The sequence below is a fragment of the Gavialis gangeticus genome, unplaced genomic scaffold (genome assembly GCF_001723915.1).
Source record: "Gavialis gangeticus isolate Ggan-Ray unplaced genomic scaffold, GavGan_comp1, whole genome shotgun sequence".
NCBI classification, from domain to species: Eukaryota; Metazoa; Chordata; order Crocodylia; family Gavialidae; genus Gavialis; species Gavialis gangeticus.
Window position 1 is genome coordinate 5996082 of NW_017729025.1, and position 7233 is coordinate 6003314.

Here is a 7233-nt window from a genome sequence, read left to right on the forward strand (position 1 = left end):
CCACAGCACACTGAGCTGGGTCAGAGCAGCCCTGACTGGCAGGGAGCCCCAGAGGGTCACCCTACCAACAGGTGCTCCAGCCCTTAGCTCAGCATACTGCAGAGGGGCTGGCTAGGGCACAAGGGGGTTTCAGTGCAGGGCTGCCTGGCAGCTAGCCCCATACTGTAGCACCCTCATGCCCTAGCCAGCCTCAGTCAGTGTTTACATGTGCGTGCAGTGCACTAAATAACACTACCAAAAGATAGCACTTGTGTGGGGCAGTATTATCCTATGGTGGCGTTAATCAATTTACTGCGGCCTAATCGCGCCACACATGTAAATGGTGATGCTTTACTGCGGAGCTAATTAGCTCCGCAATCAATGTCTCATGTAGATATGCCAACATAAATGGAAAAAGACTTAGGGAGGGAGAGAGCAGGAGAGGATGGAGGAAGCGCCCCAATGCTACTTCCTCCACTCCAAGACTGACAGCGGGAGGGAAAGAGGAGCCAAGTACTGCTGGGCAGGAAATTCCTTGGCACAGTTCCTGCCAACAGGGAGTGCCTACACTCAACAATAATTATCAGGTGTCCTCATCTCTTATATGGTAGTTATTGCTAATTTTACATGTAGGGGAACTCCAGCTCACAGCATGATCTATTCACTGCTGTGAGAGAGTCCACCTTGTGTCATAGGATTTTCCTTGAGCCAGGAAAACTACTTCCAGGAAAGGTAAGCTCTTCCCAAAGGGATGAAAGATCAGAAGACACTTCCAGACATATGTGTGTGGCAACTTTCAGCAAGCAACGCCTTTCTAATAGCAGGAGCTGTGCCACCTTTTAAAATGCCTGCACCGGGTTACTGAACCCTGAATCCTACTTCCATGCTTTTCCCTAATGATTAACTATTTGTGCTGGGGCAGATCCTCTTCTGCCTGTTAGAAATTCAAGTGCTTACGTGTAATTGCATTCAACCCTGCTTAAGTCTTTGGGAAAACCATCATGCAGAATGCAGGTGTGCCCTTCTCACGGTCTTTTTGGTCACTTAAGGCTGAGCTGGACATAACCTGACACCCTAACGTTGTTGGGTTTTTTTCTGCAGAGTTCAACAGTACTGCACTTGATGCCTAAGTACCACTTAAACACCTAGTTGGTGGAACAGGATCTTGCTCTACAGGGTTGTGTAAGAGACAGAACAACAGAACCCCCCTCTGATGTATGAGCACCCACAAGGCAGCAGTCAGTGGCTATATATGGACATCTACACATCCATGTATTCTCAACTTTAAGAGTATGCTTAAAGGATATCATATTCTTTTCTTTTATTGCTGCTATTCTTCTTTGCTCTGGACTTGTTCCCAGACAGTTCAGTGCATTGCATATCATTTCCTAGGTACATGACGAGGCTGAGCTGAGAACAATGAAAGAAGAAAGCAGCTGGGGACCCTTTAGCCTGCTGAAATGTGCAGGAAGGACTTGATCAATCCAGATTGTGTCCTGGTAATGTTGAGCCAACCTAATGGATGCATTTATTTTGCTGTTCTTTTCAAGCTTTGTTGTCAAGGATACATGGCTATGTTCAATGCCATAAGATGAATTTGTTATGGGGAACTACTTTTCACTGGTATTTGCTCAATCAAACTTGACATGAAGGCAGCATCTGCCCAATAATTTTTTATTTAAAAAAAAGTCATTAGTTATAATATCCAGCTCCACTACAAGAAACATAAATCTGACTAGGATGACACTGAATGCTACTTATTTTTTAACCTGAAACATGCCAGGAGGAAGGCCTGGACAGTGGTCATGCATGAAATATTCACATTTTTTTGGAGAGAGAAAGGGTTCAAATACAGTTTACATAACAACAGAGGGCATATATCTAATTGCCTCTACCACACAGGGCCTTTTCAAAGATGGTTAGCAAGGCACACAGCAAAGAACTTAATTGTGCACAGCCAACTTGTACACCAGGCACAGTGCACACACCAGCTCAGCTCCACAGTGCATGCAACCTTAAATCCAACCAAAAATGCCAGCAAAGCACAGCATGTGCATTTCCTCATCCAGGCTGCTACAGAATTCCCCCAGCACATGACATGCAACTGCTCCCCCAAAATGTTAGACACTGCTACAAACTGTTTGGGGTTCAAAGCAAACATTCCCCTCACTCAGCAACCAGCCAACACAAGGTAGCTAAATGCAGCCATCAGCTCAACATGGGCACAACAGGAGGATGGTATCCAGCTTTCCTCTTCCCTCACTGCTGGCTTAGGTTGAATGCAGTAGCCACTCAGCTGCTGCTCTCCTCTCTAGTTCAGATCACCATGTGTAAAGATCACAAAAATAAGATGCTAAGGGTGTGTCTAATTCCCCGACTTCCCTGGTCAGCTGCATAAAATCAGAAGACAATCTAGAGTGACTTTGACAAACTGGAGGATTGAGCCAAAAGATATCTCATGAGGTTCAACAAGGACAAGTGCAAAGTCCTGCACTTAGGACGGAGCAATCCCATGCACCGGTGCAGGCTGGGGGTGACCGGCTGGGCAGCAGCTCTGCAGAGAAGGACCTGGGGGTGACAGGGGACAAGGAGCTGAATAGGAGCTAGCAGTGTGCCCTTGATGCCAAGAAGGCAAACGGCATCCTGGGCTGCATTGGTAGGAGCATTGCCAGCAGATCCAGGGTAGTGATTATTCCCCTCTATTTGGCACTGGTGAGGGCACATATGGAGTCCTGTGTCCAGTTTTGGGCCCCCCAACTACAGAAAGGATGTGGACAAATTGGACAGAGTCCAGTGGCAGGCAACAAAAATGGTTCAGGGGTTTGGGGACATGACTTATGAGGAAGGACTGAGGGAACTGGACTCATTTAGTCTAGAGAAGAGGAGTCTGAAGGTGGATTTAATAGTAGCCTTTAACTACCTGAAGAGAGGTTTGAAAGAGGCTGTTCTCAGTGGGGGCAGATGACAGGACAAGGAGCAATGGGCTCAAGTTTCAGCTATGGAGGTTTAGTTTAAATATTAGAAGAAACTTTCTCACTAGGTGAAGCACTGGAACAAGTTCCCCAGAGAGATGGGGGAATTGCCATCATTGGTGGTTTTTAAGACCCGGTTCAACAAAGCCTTGGCTGGGATGATGTAGTTGGGGCTGGCCCTGCTTGGAGCAGGGGGTTGGACTAGATGTGACTCTGGAGCTCCCTTCCAGCTGTAACTTTCTATGATTCTAGTCCTAGTAATGTTACTTGAACCCCTCAGACAAGGTGTGCTGCTGCTACTTGTCCCTGGGGAAGGCCCATGCCATGCACACTCTGGTGTGTGGCAGCGTACTCCAAGTGGGGTAGAGGAGGCTGGGGCCAGCAACTGTACTGACCCCAGCAGCCTTACCTGGGGTCCTGGAGGCCTCCAGGAGCTGCAGCCATGGTGGTCCTACAGCTGGGAGCTTGGCCAGCACCTGCAGTGTGGGTCAGGCCAGCCAGGCTCTGGTTTGGGTTGTGTGTGCTGCCACCATGTACGCACCCCCCTTTTTTTCAGCACGGTTTCTTTTTGACCCCTGTGGCGCCACATATGCCACTTCTGCGCTCACTCATCTGTACATGCCCCTTGTGGGTTTCGATTTGTGGGCATCTGCACATACTTCCCATCAGCAGCACAGCTTAGAAAGTCTTTTTTTTTTCTGTGCCAGTTGATTCAGCCTCTGTGTGGTTCAGCAACTTATGGAGACAGAAGCAAAAGGACACATAAAAAATACATCTCAGACAAACCTGATTGTTTTTTATGACAGACTTATCATATTAGATTAAAAGAACCTGTAATAGAGCTGGAGTTTAGCATGGCATCAGATACTGTCGCACAGAAATCTTACCTGGAAAAATTAATTAAATTGGCTTGGACAGCAACACTTTTGTGTAAACTAAAATATTAGCTGTAGACAGCATATGCAGCATAATGATGAACAGGAAGGAGTGAGCTGGGTGTTCACTGGAGTAAGCTTTGCATCTACCAGCAAAGACAGAGAGGTAATGCAAAGGTACCTGGAGACATTAGAATACATAAATAGGAAAAACAACAAATGTGAGATTTAGTGACAAAAAATGCAGTCTGCTGCATCTGGTTGGGGGGTAGGAGAATTAATCTGAAGTTTGCTCATTAGAAGAGGGGAATAGGAAGCAGGGTTTCTAGGAAAGATTCGGGAGGGAGAGAACATAACACCTTAACAATGACTCTGCAGTGTCACAGAGCAACATAGCTATGACCAATGCTTTTTCTGACTGTGTTTAAATAGCAATCATGCCATAGGATTGGGAAGCAGAAGCTCTTCTCATTCACTGCAGAGGTGGGGGACAAAATAATATACATTTTTGCAATGTAATGACCAGAGAGTATATTGGCCATGTTGGGGAGCACTACTACCGGCTTCAGACCTGAGTGCTATAATACCAGAGACATGCTAACACATCAAAGGTAGTTCAGCAATGCCCAGCTAGCTGGGTGGCTGTATATAGCTTTCGCAAAGGTTGAGAGAAGCTCAGAAGTACTGTAACTTTTCTTGTGCCCCTAAAGAGTACAAATGATGGGTGAAAGGGTTATAGCTGGGATAAATTGGCTGCATTAGTAGGAGCATTGCCAGCAGATCGAGGGAAGTGATTATTCTGCTCTATTCAGCACTGGGGAGGTCACTTCTGGAGTCCTGTGTCCAGCTGCAGGCCTCCCATGACAAAAAGGATGTGGACACATTGGAGAGAGTCCAGCGGAGGGCGATGAAAACGGTTCAGGGACTTGTGAGGAGAGTCTGCGGGAACTGGGCTCAATTAGTCTGGAGAAAAGAAGACTGAGGGGGATTTAATAGTAACTTGCTGCAGGGGGATCACAAAGAGGACGGAGCTGGACTGTTCTCAGTGGTGAAAGATGATAGAAGGAGCAATGGGCTCAAGTTGCAGCAAGGGAAGTTTAGGTTGGATATTAAGAAAACCTTTCTCACTAGGAGGGTGGTGAAGCGCTGGAGCAGGCTCCCCAGAGAGGTGGTGGAGTCTCCATCCTTGGAGGTTTTGAAGATCTGGCTAGACAAAGCCTTGGCTGGGATGATGTAGTTGGGGCTGGTCCTGCTGTGAACAGGGGGTTGGACTAGCCATGACCTCCTGAGCTCCCTCCAACCCTCATTGTCTGTGATTCTATGAAATGAGATACAACTGAGAGAGAAGATGTAGTCAAATCTCAGGGAAAAAAATCATAGATTTCATAAATTTCATAGACATTAAGGGCTGGAAGGGACCTCGTGAGCTCATTAGGTCCAGCCTCCCCCACCCCCCGTCACCCCTCCACCCCTTAGGCAAGAAGTCAGCTGGGATCAAGTGACCCCCAGCAAGAAATAAATCCAGCTGTTTTTTGAAGGAGTCCAGAGTAAAACAGCTGGATTTATTTCTTGCTGGGGTCACTTGATCCCATTTGGCAAGCATGACTGTGCTGTAAAATTGCCCTGCTAATAGAAGCTCCATTCCTTGGTAATAATACAAACCAGACTGTAAAAAATAAGAGCATATAAATGGGGATGTACAGAATTCACTGGGGAAGAAATGGACTGGATTACATGACAGATTCTTTTTCCAGCTCTAACTCCTATGATCAAATGTGGGGAAAAATGATTAATATGTGTGGGGATAGATTTTATCCATGGAAGAAGCTGCAGTTGCTTTCTTTTCCTTCTCTCTCCACTAGCAGGTAGGGGAAAACAGATGCCTGATACCAATTCCATTTCAATCAAGCATTTTTGTTTCAGCTACCTATGTCCTTATTGTCACCAACACGCAAATCCCTTCTGAATATTTTACAGGAGGTTTATAAGGTTTCTATGAAAAGTGGCTCTGTCTTTGTACATTAAAACCAGATCAGCAAAGAAAATCGAGATGAATGTGCACTGGACCATGGAGAACCTGTGCAAAAATAACCATTATAAAATGCCTAAAGGCAATTTGTGGAAGACAAAATAGATTACACCGCTGGCTTTCAAGGGGAGGCACCTCTGAGAAGGTTAAAAAACCCTGAGAAGAAGAGCATATGCACCTCAAGCAGAGAGCTTTCTGGAGAGCTTGGCCCTCTTAGAGTCTGTATTTATTCTGATCAGCGGTCACTTCAGGTGACTAATTTAGGGCTGTACCTCTTCAACAAGGCTTTCAGTGGTGTTTAAGGCATATGACACCCAATTTCCATTAATTGTATGACAGCAAAACTCTTTAGGCTTCGCTGAAAATCTCAGGCTCAGTACGCCTGGGTTTAGCGGTACCACGCATCTATCTATCCCTGTAGTATCTGTGCATCTTACAATTCAGATATTGTAACCAATTAAGCATTGGAGAGCATCAGAAAGGCTTTTTTTTTTTTTTTAAACAGAATGACTTGACTGGCTGGTCATAGGTCATAAAACCGCTGTGGAACAAAGAGCAATTATGTCATGCCAAGCCACATGGAAAGAATAAGGTCTAAAAATAGTGGTTCAGACAGAAACCGTGTTCCGATCTTCACAGCCTGAGCATCATCCTGAAGCCTGGCTTTAACTAGGCTGTGTCTGCCTTGTGTTCATTGAGAGCTGTGCCAAGCCGGTGTGCTAAAACGGTGCACTCGCTTAGGTCTTTACTTAGACAGGGATACAATTTTTGCTCGCAGTTCTCATGCAGATTGAACTAGAACCTCCTTGGGCCTCCACCAAATTGATCAAGCTTACACTGGATGGAAAAATGTTCCTTACCCTGGAAGGCCTGTGTAGATGGGACCTTTACAAGCAACTTGATTTATGGTCAGAGATTTATGGTCAGTTGCATGATAAATGACAACTAAAAAGGACAACATCTCTATTGTGTTGCTGTCCGCCTGCATCCCAGAATCCTTTGCTCTTGTTTCAAAGAAGCACCATTAGAAATGGCACAGCACTTTACAGAATCTCTCAAGGCCAGAACTGTCTCTTCAGGGAAAAGCCTGGCACTTATCTCTTGTCAAAAGACTGAAAAATAGTTTTTTGTAAAATTCTCTCTTTTTTTTTTTTTTTTTTTTGGTATTCTGGAAACACACTGTGAGAGGGGGGAAAAAAAGGATGCCACATGGGCAGATTCCCTTATAAACCCTTATTCACAAACATTTATCCAAAGATAAGTCTTAAAACACAACCCCTCACACACACATCATTACAAAATATCTTATGAAAACAAATCCAATATACCCTACAACTCCTTGCCCTGAGGGGTCAGGCCAACGCTCAGGATCTCAATA

General features: G+C 45.5%; 1 long non-coding RNA gene across 2 annotated transcripts in view; it reads left to right on the plus strand.

Annotated features, from left to right (window-relative positions):
* Positions 1-735: 735 nt before the first annotated feature.
* The window catches only part of LOC109298309, a 35369-nt gene continuing 28871 nt past the window's right edge, over positions 736-7233 (plus strand). Inside the window, exons 1-2 of one of the 2 annotated variants that reach the window (XR_002097583.1) lie at positions 736-1269; positions 1372-1478. This is a non-coding gene — a long non-coding RNA (uncharacterized LOC109298309). The remainder of the gene's footprint in view (positions 1270-1371; positions 1479-7233) is intronic. The other variant, XR_002097584.1, reaches the window with a different exon arrangement.